This window comes from Arachis duranensis, chromosome 5 (assembly GCF_000817695.3).
Source record: "Arachis duranensis cultivar V14167 chromosome 5, aradu.V14167.gnm2.J7QH, whole genome shotgun sequence".
In the NCBI taxonomy this organism is placed as follows: Eukaryota; Viridiplantae; Streptophyta; class Magnoliopsida; order Fabales; family Fabaceae; genus Arachis; species Arachis duranensis.
In genome coordinates, this window is record NC_029776.3 from 73,200,767 (window position 1) to 73,212,421 (window position 11,655).

Genomic DNA, 11,655 nt, shown 5'->3' on the forward strand with positions numbered 1-11,655 from the left:
AGAGAAATGCTATTGATAATCTGAAAAATCATGAAAATTGATTCTTGAAGCAAGAAAAAGCAGTGAAAAAGCAAAAGCTTGAAAAAAAATGGCAAAAAAAATAATAGAAAGAAAAAGAAAAAGCAAGTAGAAAAAGCCAACAGCCCTTAAAACCAAAAGGCAAGGGTAAAAAGGATCCAAGACTTTGAGCATCAATGGATAGGAGGGCCCAAGGAAATAAAATCCAGGCCTAAGCGGCTAAATGAAACTGTCCCTAACCATGTGCTTGTGGCATGCAGGTCCAAGTGAAAAGCTTGAGACTGAGTGGTTAAAGTCGTGATCCAAAGCAAAAAGAGTGTGCTTAAGAGCTCTGGACACCTCTAACTGGGGACTCTCGCAAAGCTGAGTCACAATCTGAAAAGGTTCACCCAGTCATGTGTCTATGGTATTTATGTATCCGGTGGTAATACTGGAAAATAAAATGCTTAGGGCCACGGCCAAGACTCATAAAAGTAGCTGTGTTCAAGAATCAACAAACTTAACTAGGAGAATCAATAACACTATCTGAAATTCTAAGTTCCTATAGAAGCCAATCATTCTAAACTTCAAGGGAAAAAGTGAGATGCCAAAACTATTCAGAGGCAAAAAGCTACAAGTCCCGCTCATCTAATTAGAATTAATATTCATTGATATTTTAGAATTTATAGTATATTCTCTTCTTTTTATCCTAATAGATTTTCAGTTGCTTGGGGACAAGCAACAATTTAAGTTTGGTGTTGTGATGAGCGGATAATTTATACCCTTTTTGGCTTTGTTTTTAGGTAGTTTTTAGTATGATCTAGTTACTTTTAGGGATGTTTTCATTAGTTTTTATGCTAAATTCACATTTCTGGACTTTACTAATAGTTTGTGTGTTTTTTTGTGATTTCAGGTATTTTCTGGCTGAAATTGAGGAACCTGAGCAAAACTCTTATAGGAGGCTGACAAAGGACCGCTGATGATGTTGGAATCTGATCTCCCTACACTCGAAATAGATTTTCTGGAGCTACAGAACTCCAAATGGTGCTCTCTTAATGGCGTTGGAAAGTAGATATCTAGAGCTTTCCAGCAATATATATAATATTCCTTACTTTATTTAAGATTTGATGACGTAAATTGGTGCTCAACGCCAGTTCCATGCTGCATTATGGAGTCAAACGCCAGAAACACATCAAGAACCAGAGTTGAACGCCAGAAACACGTTACAACTTGGCGTTCAACTCCAATAAAAGCCTCTGCACGTGTAACATTCAAGCTCAGCCCAAGAACACACCAAGTGGGCCCCAGAAGTGGATTTCTGCATCAATTACTTACTTCTATAAACCCTAAGTAGCTAGTTTATTATAAATAGGATATTTTACTATTGTATTTTCATCCTGGATCCTGGATTGTATTTTTGATCCTGTGATCATATTTTGGGGGCTGGCCATTCGGCCATGCCTGGACCTTCATCACTTATGTATTTTTAACGGTGGAGTTTCTACACACCATTGATTAAGGGTGTGGAGCTCTGCTGTACCTCAAGTTTTAATGCAATTACTACTATTTTCTATTCAATTCGACTTATTCCTATTCTAAGATATTCGTTGCACTTCAACATGATGAATGTGATGATCCGTGACACTCATCATCATTTTCACCTATGAACGCGTGACTGACAACCACTTCCGTTCTACCTTAGACCGGGCGCATATCTCTTGGATTCCTTAATCAGAATCTTCGTGGTATAAGCTAGAATTGATGGCGGCATTCATGGGAATCTGGAAAGTCTAACCTTGTCTGTGGTATTCCGAGTAGGATTCCAGAATTGAATGACTGTGATGAGCTTCAAACTCGCGATTGCTGGGCGTGATGACAAACGCAAAAGAATCAAGGGATTCTATTCCAACATGATCGAGAACCGACAGCTGATTAGTCGTGCCGTGATAGAGCATTTGGACCTTTTTCACTGAGAGGATGGGATGTAGCCATTGATAACGGTGATGCCCTACACACAGCTTGCCATAGAAAGGAGTGACAAAGATTTGATGAAAGCATTAGAAAAGCAGAGATTCAGAAGGAACACAGCATCTCCATACACCTATCTGAAATTCCCACTAATGAATTTACATAAGTATTTCTATCCTTTATTATTTAATTAAGTATCTCTTTATATTTTCCGAAAACCACTATCAATTTGAATCCGCTTGACTGGGATTTACAGGATGACCATAGCTTGCTTCATACCAACAATCTCTGTGGGATCGACCCATACTCACGTAAGGTATTACTTGGACGACCCAGTACACTTGCTGGTTAGTTGTGCGGAGTTGTGACAAAGTGTGATTCATGTTTAAGAGCACCTAGTCTTTGGAGCCATTGTTGATGATCACAATTTCGTCCACCAATCGCCTGTCAGGTAAATCTCACTACTGCTTTTTAGATGGTTATACAAGTTATTTTCAAATCCATATAGCTTCTGAAGATCAGGAAAAGACTACTTTTACATGTCATTTTGGGACTTATGCTTATAAAAGAATGCCCTTTGGCTTGTGCAATGCACCAGCTACTATCCAAATGTGTATGATGAGTCTTTTCTCTGATCTCATTGAGACTTGTATGGAAGTTTTTATGGATGACTTTAGCGTTTATGGTGATTCATTTAACCTTTTCTTGGATAGTTTATCTAAAGTATTGGATAGGTGTGTTAGTTCGAACCTTGTTTTAAATTTTGAAAAGTGTCATTTTATGGTAAAACAAGGTATTGTTCTAGGACATGTTGTTTCTGATACTAGTATCTCTATAGACCCAACAAAGGTGGATGTTATTTCTATAGACGGTGTGTACCCCAATCAGAATTCCAGTCAATTTTAAAGGCCTGCCACTCATCTGAGAGTGGAGGACATTTTGGCCCTCAACAAACTGCTAGAAAAGTTTTAGACTGTAGATTCTGGTGGCCTACTCTTTTTAAAGATGCTGCTGATCTTTGTAAATCTTGTCCTCCATAGAGATACTAGTATCAGAAACAAATTTCCCAACAAATTTCCCTTCGGCAAGTATACCGAATTGTCGTCAAGTAAAACTCACAATAGAGTGAGGTCGAATCCCACAGGGATTGATTGTTCAAGCAACTTTAGTTAGAAGAATATGCTAGTTGAGCTAAACAGAATTGAGATTGAGATGCAGGAATTTAAATGACTAGAAAGTAAATAACAGAAATTAAAGTGCAGAATCTTAAATGGGGAGTTGGGATAATGAGTAGGAAATTAAATGGCAGAAAGTAAATAGAATGGGTAAGATCAGAAATGGGGAGATCATTGGGTTTAGGAGATGTTGCATTCTCCGGATCAAGTTCATTCTCATCTCTTCCTCAATCATTGCATTCATTAATCTACTTGGCAATCTTAAGTGATTGGATCCCAATTCCTTGGCAATCCAATCTCTCTAAGCTTGAACAATTGCCCAATTCCTTGATTTAATTCCTCATGGGAAGAGATGAAAGTGTGGTCACTGATTATACCACATGTATTTCCAAATCAAAGTGTTGGGAGGATTAAATGTCACAATATCCATCCAAACCCCAATTTGGTCCAACATGAGAAAGCATTTCTAGCATGATTTCCTCATCCCTTTTCCAAGGTTCAAAGGAGATCCAATTATGGAGATTTCTTTTCCAAGACAACTAACCAATTGAACTAAGATCGAAAGCTTTCTAGTAAGATCAAGAGAAAAGAAAGAAGAAGAAGAATGAAAACTATAATTGATCCATCAAATTACAACAGAGCTCCCTAACCCAATGAAAGGGGTTTAGTTGTTCATAGCTCTAGGAATCAAAAATGGCAGAAAAGAAGAATCCATGCTAGAAGTACAGAAAAGTAAATATGCAGAGAGTAGTTCCCAAAAGTGCTAAGCTCCTCTCTAGTGAGTTCTTCAAGTCTTAGATGTGGGCTCTAGACCTTGAGTTGAAGCGATTCTCATCTTTAGTGGGCCCAGCTTGCAGAGAAATATGAATTAGGCTTGGGCATTTAGTGAGAGTAACGTTGGGTAATATTTTGAGTGCGAGAATGTTAGTGGCATTCACTTTTTCCACTAACATTCCACCCTTATATACCCACGTTAATTCCAACGTTAGAAATCTCAACGTGACTTCTAACGTTTCTTACTCAATCCTTGGCCAACGTTAATGGGACTCACTTTTCCCATTAACGTTGGCTTGTGCCCCTTTTCGCAAACGTTAATGGGAATACTTTTCCTATTAACGTTGCTTGCCTCTTGCCCCTACGTTAGATCTCACGTTAGCTTGGCTAACGTAGCTCTTAACGTGGGTCTCTATCACCTTCGAGAGAGTTAGTGACACTCACTTTTGTCACTAACGCTTCAATTGCCTTAAGTCCCTACGTTAGAACCCACGTTAACTAAGTTAACGTGGCTCTTAATGTAGTAATGAAGCCATCTCCCAACGTTAGTGACAAAAGTGAGTGTCACTAACGTTGGTTCTTTGAACCCAACTCCACGTTAACTTTCACGTTAATAATCTTAACGTGAGAGTTAACGTAGGCAATGCTAATGATCCAATGTTAGTGACAAAAGTGAGTGTCACTCACGTTGGCGTTGTTGATCCTCTTCCACGTTAGAGTTCACGTTAACTAAGTTAACGTGACTCTTAACGTGGGGCATTGCCTAGTTTCCCAATGTTAGTGGTGTTCACTTTTACCACTAACGTTGAGAAGAAATGTTATTGGAGTTCATGTTTCTCGTTAACGTGGAGTCCTCTTTTTCTTCTACGTTAAGTACCACGTTAACTTAGTTAACCTGGCTCTTAACATAAGCTATGAATGGCTTCGCATGTGTTATTGGTGATCACTTTTCTCATTAACGTTGCAAGCTCTTTGCCATCCCACGTTAGTAGTCACGTTAACTAGGTTAACGTGAATGCTAACGTGGTTCTTCCATGCTTCATTTGTCCTGAAATCAAGCAATTAAAGTGCATCAAAGCTCTAGCCAAAGTTATGAGATTATGCATCATCAAGTTATCATGCAATTCTGGCAAAAATCTCATGAAATCATGCAAAATTCACAATAGTTGCTTAAATGAAGGTGTAAGTGTATTTTCACCCAAAACTTGCCTTATTTACTAGGAAAATGCATGAAACTACCCTAAAATAGTAAAGAAAAGGTCAGTGAAATTGGCCTAGATGCCCTGGCATCAGTGCACGCACACATTGGGAAGGGCAATCTGTAGAGGGCACTAGCACAACTTATGCGAATGAACAGAATTGTAAAATTTAGTACCTGTGGTGCTTTGTAAGAGGGCGACTCTTTATGATAAGCTTTCAGCCAACACTCCCAAACCAGTTGGTTTTAAGGTGCTAGGTGTTAAGACACCCCTAAGGACTTACTCCCTCAAGTCTCTTTCCTTCATACATACACACCACAGGCACATGGTTTGTTATTCTTTCTTTCTTGAGACCTTGGTGTCCGGCACCTCTTTGGGTTACTAAGTGCTCTGTAGCAAAGGTTGCTCTTGATAGTGGACTTTTAGCTGATAATCCCGGATTAGTTAATCCAAGTTACCAAGTGATAAGGCACCCCTAAGAGCTTATTCATCCAAGTATATCCCTTGTACATAAACACCACAGACACATGCCTCAATTTTGAAACCCTTGGTGCCTAGCATTATTTCTTATTATGTTCTTTTTCTTATTTTCACTTGTATTACTCTTTTTCTTTTCTTGTTGGGATCTTATTGGTTAGCTAGCCTCAAAGAATGTGTCTCAAACATAGGACTTAGGATGGATAGTTGCTTTCTTTCCTTTCTTGGTGAACCAACTTAGCTTACTAATCATCCTACCACAAACATTCAGAATGCACTTCACAAAATGACTCCACTCTTGTTTTTCCCATAACATTTTTTTTATTAACTTAAAGAGACAAGCATACAAGTAAGAAAGATGAAAGTGAGCATTCAAGACATTAGGCTCAATAACATAAACCTAAGCAAGGAGAATTAAATGCATAATTGAAAATTCTAAGCTACCATGGAAGCATGTTCTATTTCATACATGATTTTCCTTATTTAAAGCTTTGAAAAAGAAAGTAAACTAAGAAGGAACTTCACCACCTTTCACTTGTTGGTATGCTCATTCTCTTCTGCTCCCCTGCCATTTGTAGATTCGCTTTGTCCACTTGTGCTTCCTCTCATCCGATTTGCTCTAGCTAATTTCCAATCTTCTAGTGCCTTCTTTACTGATTCATGACTTTGTTCAACTCTTTCGTGCTCCACTCGTGCTAATTCATCCTTTACATCCTCATATTTTGTGATTCTTGGATGCAAAACAGGTAATTGTCCGACTAGATATCCAAGCCTGGCTTGGGTATTCACATGGTATCCAGTCTCACTCATGTAGACTCCTTCTGAGAATATTCTATATTCATCGAAAAGATCTGCTTGTTCTCTTTGTTTCATATGCATCTCATGAATGTGTGCTCCTTGATGTGCTTGGATGTTGATTAGCCTTTGGATGGCTTCTTGTTGTTGATCATGTTTCTGATTCAGGTTGTGGAAGGATTCACTCCATTGTCTTCCTTGTTCCAATTGCTGATCCATCAGTTGTTTTTGCCACTCCCCTTGTTGATTCATCCATCTAAAAAGTGACTCTTCATGGCGATCCCTTGATTGTATTTGGAGCTCTCTTTGCGCCTCTTGATTTTCCATGCATTGCCTAGATAAGGTGTCAATAGCCTCCTGCAGTTGGTGCATGCTTAGGGTGGCTGAAGCTTGCTCTTGTGGATGTTCTTCTTCAGCTTGATGAGCTGGCCTCTTTCGTACCCTTCGTGGAGGTAATGGAGTTGCAGCAGCGTGCATCCGGCGATAAGTGAGTGGAAGACCAACCTTTATCCACTCAGGGTTTTCATCTTCGAATATCACCCTGGCCAGTTTGCAAAGGCAGAAGATAGTGCTAGGATAACCCAACTTTCCTCCAGAGTCACTCTTCTCGGCGAGCTTCCGAATGCCTTGAGCTATAAGTTCATGAACCTTGATCTCTCCTCTCTTCATTATACATTGCACCATCGTTGCTCTCTTGAGGTTCACTTCCGAGTTGTTTCCAGCTGAGAGAATGGATCTCCTTACAATTTTGAACCATCCTTTAGCCTCAGGGAGGAGATCTCCTCTTTTTATAAATTTCGGCTTCCCCTTGGGACCTCTCTCCCAATCAGCTCCTTGCACACATATATCCTGTAGAATCTGGTCATAATTGGGGTTTTGGTCCATTCTCGAGTGATAGCTCTCCTCTTTAAAGGGTATGCTTCCCAATTTCAACACTCTCATGATAGTCATGGGGCTAAAGTCTACCACGACCCCTCTCACAAAACTTGTGTATGAGTCATCCTTCTTGTCTTGCCTAACTGCATTTGCATAGAACTCTCTTACTAGAGTGGCATTCACCCTTGTGACAGGGTCGGTGAGGAGCTCCCATCTGCGTTGTTCCACCTTCTCTATGATTTCTGGGCACTCGGCTTTTATGACTTGAAAGCCTAGTTCATAAATGATTTCCTTCTCAGTTATCCACCCATACTGAAGTGCATGATAGAAGGTTCTAAATCACACTTCATTAAAAGGAGGATGCTCTATGGGTCCCTTCCCTTTTTGCCTCTTGGAGCTTGATGATGCCATGAGTGAGGCTCAGTTTGCGAAGATGGTGAAGGCTGTGAAGTTGAAGATGGAATTCGGTTGATGTGAGGCAGAATGTGTCTTAGAGAGAAGGGAGGAAAGGTGAGGATATAAGGTTACGTGAAGGTTGTGTGAAGGGGTTTATATAGAGAGATGGCAATTGTTGAAGGGTGTGGATTGATGGTGTTGTTTGATAGTGGACGGTTGGGGTTTTAAGATTGAATGAGCACAAGGATCACCTCTTTTATGAGGGTCTTGGTTCGGTCTCCAAAGCCCCATCAATGTCCTTTTTGATTCCCTATACACGAAAAAGGGAGAATGTGAAAATTAATTGAAAAATTGGTGGGAAAATGTGTGAACTAATAAAATATTTCTTTTTCTTTTTCTTTTGTTTCTATATGACTAAATGTTTTCCATGAAAGCAAATCAATCAAACATTAAGCTACCCATGCATGCACGTTGGTATACCAAACTTGTTTGTAATCACATGGTGCAACAAGTTTGGGGAGTGAACTTTCCTCATAAGGTGTGTTCAAACCACACTTGGTGTGCTTTGAACACCAAACTTATCATGTACTATAAGTTACATGTAGAGGGGCTTTATGTTAGTTGTCAAGATTAATTTGAACTTCCATGGAAATTACCTTATTGCTGTTTTTAGAAATTTAAGAAAGGAGTTATAGAACATGGGTTACCTCCCATGAAGCGCTTCTTTAACGTCATTAGCTTGACGTTTGGTTCTTGTCAAGGTGGCTGATAGTGCTTGAAGTCCTCCCCTCTTGCAGTGAACCTATGTCCATTAGCTTTGTTGATAAGCTCCATATGCTCTAAGGACATGATTTTGTTGATGGTATATACTGGGGGAAGCTGAGATGGAATAGTGGGGAGGTGAGGTGGTATAGATGGAAAGTATGTAGAAATCACTTCATCACCTGGTGAGAAATTTTTTGTAGGAATTTTCTTATTTCTCCATCCCCTTGGAACCCTTTTTTTTCATTGATGTTGTCCTGTTTTCTATGGATTCTTTCTCTAGTGGATTCTTATTATTGATCTTGCATGACTCTGATGGTTCTGGTTCCCCTTGGATCATCTTTGAACATGGTTCTTCTTGACTATATGGCTTCCCAACTAATGGGGCTTCCAATTGTGTTGTTTGTGCTTCCTTGTTTGGCTCCTCCATCAACTTATTGTCTTCATGATCTGCTTCTTGTGAGAGGTTGAAAACATTGAAAGTGAGCTTCTCATCATGTATTCTCAACACTAACTCTCCTCGTTCTACATATATGAGTGCTCTAGCTGTGGCTAGGAATGGTCTTCCCAAAATGATGGGGTAAATAGGATTCTCATCCATTTCCAGAACAACAAAATCTGTGGGAAGATAGTAGCTCCCAACATTCACCAGCACATTTTCAACCACCCCTACTGCTTGTTTTTGAGTTTTGTCAGCCAATCTGATAATTACATCAGTAGGAGTTAGTTCATTGATTTGAAGCTTCTTCATGAGGGAGAGAGGCATTAGGTTGATGCTTGCTCCCAAGTCACAAAGACCTTTGTCAATCATTGTTTCTCCTATGGCACAAGGGATGTGGAAACTCCCTGGATCCTCCTTCTTTGTGGGTGGCCCTGGTTGAATGAGAGCACTACAATCTCTTTTCATCTTGATTGTTTGTCCACCCTTCAATGGACTTTTTCTAGCTAGTAGCTCCTTTATATACTTGATGTAGAAAGGCATCTGTTAGAGGGCTTTAATGAATGGTATATTTACATCTAGAGATGCAAACATATCAAGAAACCTTGAGTATATTCTCCTTGCTACACCACCTTTAAGCCTGTGGGGAAAATGTGCATATGGGTTCAATACCTCCTTCTTCTTTAGCTCTTCCTTGGATGTAAGCTGAGTTGCATAGCTTTCTTCCTCCTGGCTTTCCTTTTGGTTATTTTGGAGGTGTTCTACTCCATTCATACTCCCCTCATCACTTGTGGTTATCATTTTTCATTCTTCCCATCTCACTTTCTTTGTTTCTCCTCTTGGATTCTTCTCTGTATCACTGGGGAATCCATCAGTGGGTTTGGGAATTTGTTGAGATAGGTACCATACTTGGGACTCCAATCTCTTGATGTTTTCTCCTTGGTTCTTGATATTAGCTCGCACTTCTTCCTTAAACACTTTATTGTCTTGGATTTCTTTGCATATGTTTTCAAGTAGAGCTTCAATCTTTGAAAGCCTATCATCTGTTAATGATGGTGGGTTGAGATTAGGTGGTTGAGAAGGTTGGTTAGATGGATGTTGGTAATATCTGTGTGAGGTGTTTTGATGAGTAGCATTGTTGTTGGAGTTGAAGTTGTGGCGTCTCTGATCTTGCCCTTGGTCTTGTTGATTTCCCCATCCAAAGATGGGATGATTCCTCTATCCAGAGTTGTAAGTTTTGGAGTATGGATCATGGACTTGTCTAGGTGAGTTTCCCACATAGTTGGCTTGCTCCCACTCACCTTCTTCTCCTATGTTTACTCCTTCTTGAGTTGGTGATGAGGTGATGGCTGCTGCAACTTGGTTCTCTTCCACCTTCTTGGTAAGATCTGCTAGCTGCTTGGTGATCATCTTGTTTTGGGCTAACAGTGCATCCATGTGGTTTAGCTCCATTACTCCTCTAGTGTTGCTTCTTTCAGAGGGATAGAAGTAGTCATTCTCAGCAACTGTTTCAATGACATCTATGGCTTCTTCAATGGTTTTCTTCTTGTTTAAAGAGCCTCCTGATGAATGATCCACAGCCTTCTATGACTCATAGGAAAGACCTTCATAGAAGATGTGAAGTTGAACCCACTCATTAAACATCTCTAGTGGGCATCTCCTTGTCAAGTCTTTAAATCTCTCACATGCTTCATAAAGTGTCTCACCATCTTGTTGTCTAAAAGTATGCACCTCAGTTCTTAGCCTATTGATCATTTGAGGAGGATAAAATATTACTAAAAACTTGTTCACCACTTCTTCCAAATTAGTTAAGCTTTCCTTTGGAAAGGATTCAAGCCATTTGGATGCCTTGTCCCTTAGTGAAAAAGGGAACAAGAGCAGCCTATAGACATCCAGGTGGACTCCATTGGACTTCACTGTGTCACAAATCCTCAAGAAGGTGGTCAAGTGTTGATTAGGATCTTCTTGAGCACCTCCTCCAAATGAACAATTATTCTACACCAGGGTGATGAGCTGAGGTTTTAGCTCGAAATTGTTGGCATGTATGGTGGGCTTCTGAATGCTGCTTCCACAGTTTCCTGGATTAGGATTGATATAGGATCCTAAGACCCTCCTTTCTTGCCCAGCCCGGTTTGCATGGCCTTCTCTGGCATGATTATGAGCCTCTTCTTCATGATTGTTCTCCAAATTCTCTTCCATGTTAGGTTCGAAGTACTCTTCCTCTTCCTCAGCACCAATAATCCTTTTTCCTTTTGCCTCCCTTCTTAATCTCAAAAGGGTTCTTTCAGGTTCTGAATCAAAGAATGTTGAGACTCCTTCTCTTCTCCCTGTCATACAACAAACAGATTACACAGCAGGAGGTATAATGAAGATTATTCTTATTAGAGTAATAGTTAGTGTGAGTGATGCAATTTATCAAACAGTTAGTGGGTTAGTGAGCTGAATTATGATCAACTAAGAAAAAGAGAACAGAAAATAGAGAGGGTATAGGGGTGAGGAAGAAATTAAAAACGAACTAAGGTAAATTGACTGCATAATACAAAACGAATAACGAAATATAAAAAAATGCTCAATCTAGTGATCTTCTAACTTAATCATTGTTGATTCAAAATCAATCCCCGGCAACGGCGCCATAAACTTGATGCATGAAAACTTGTCTCTCAACAAATTTCCCTTCGGCAAGTATACCGAATTGTCGTCAAGTAAAACTCACAATAGAGTGAGGTTGAATCCGACAGGGATTGATTGGTCAAGCAACATTAGTTAGAAGAATATGCTAGTTGAGCTAAACAGAATT

At 39.8% G+C, this 11,655-nt stretch overlaps 1 non-coding gene across 1 annotated transcript; it reads left to right on the forward strand.

Annotated features, from left to right (window-relative positions):
• The first annotated feature begins 10,496 nt into the window (after positions 1–10,496).
• Positions 10,497–10,604, forward strand: LOC127747992 (small nucleolar RNA R71). Its single transcript, XR_008009935.1, has one exon. It is a non-coding gene; the product is annotated as a small nucleolar RNA R71 (small nucleolar RNA).
• Positions 10,605–11,655: the final 1,051 nt, after the last annotated feature.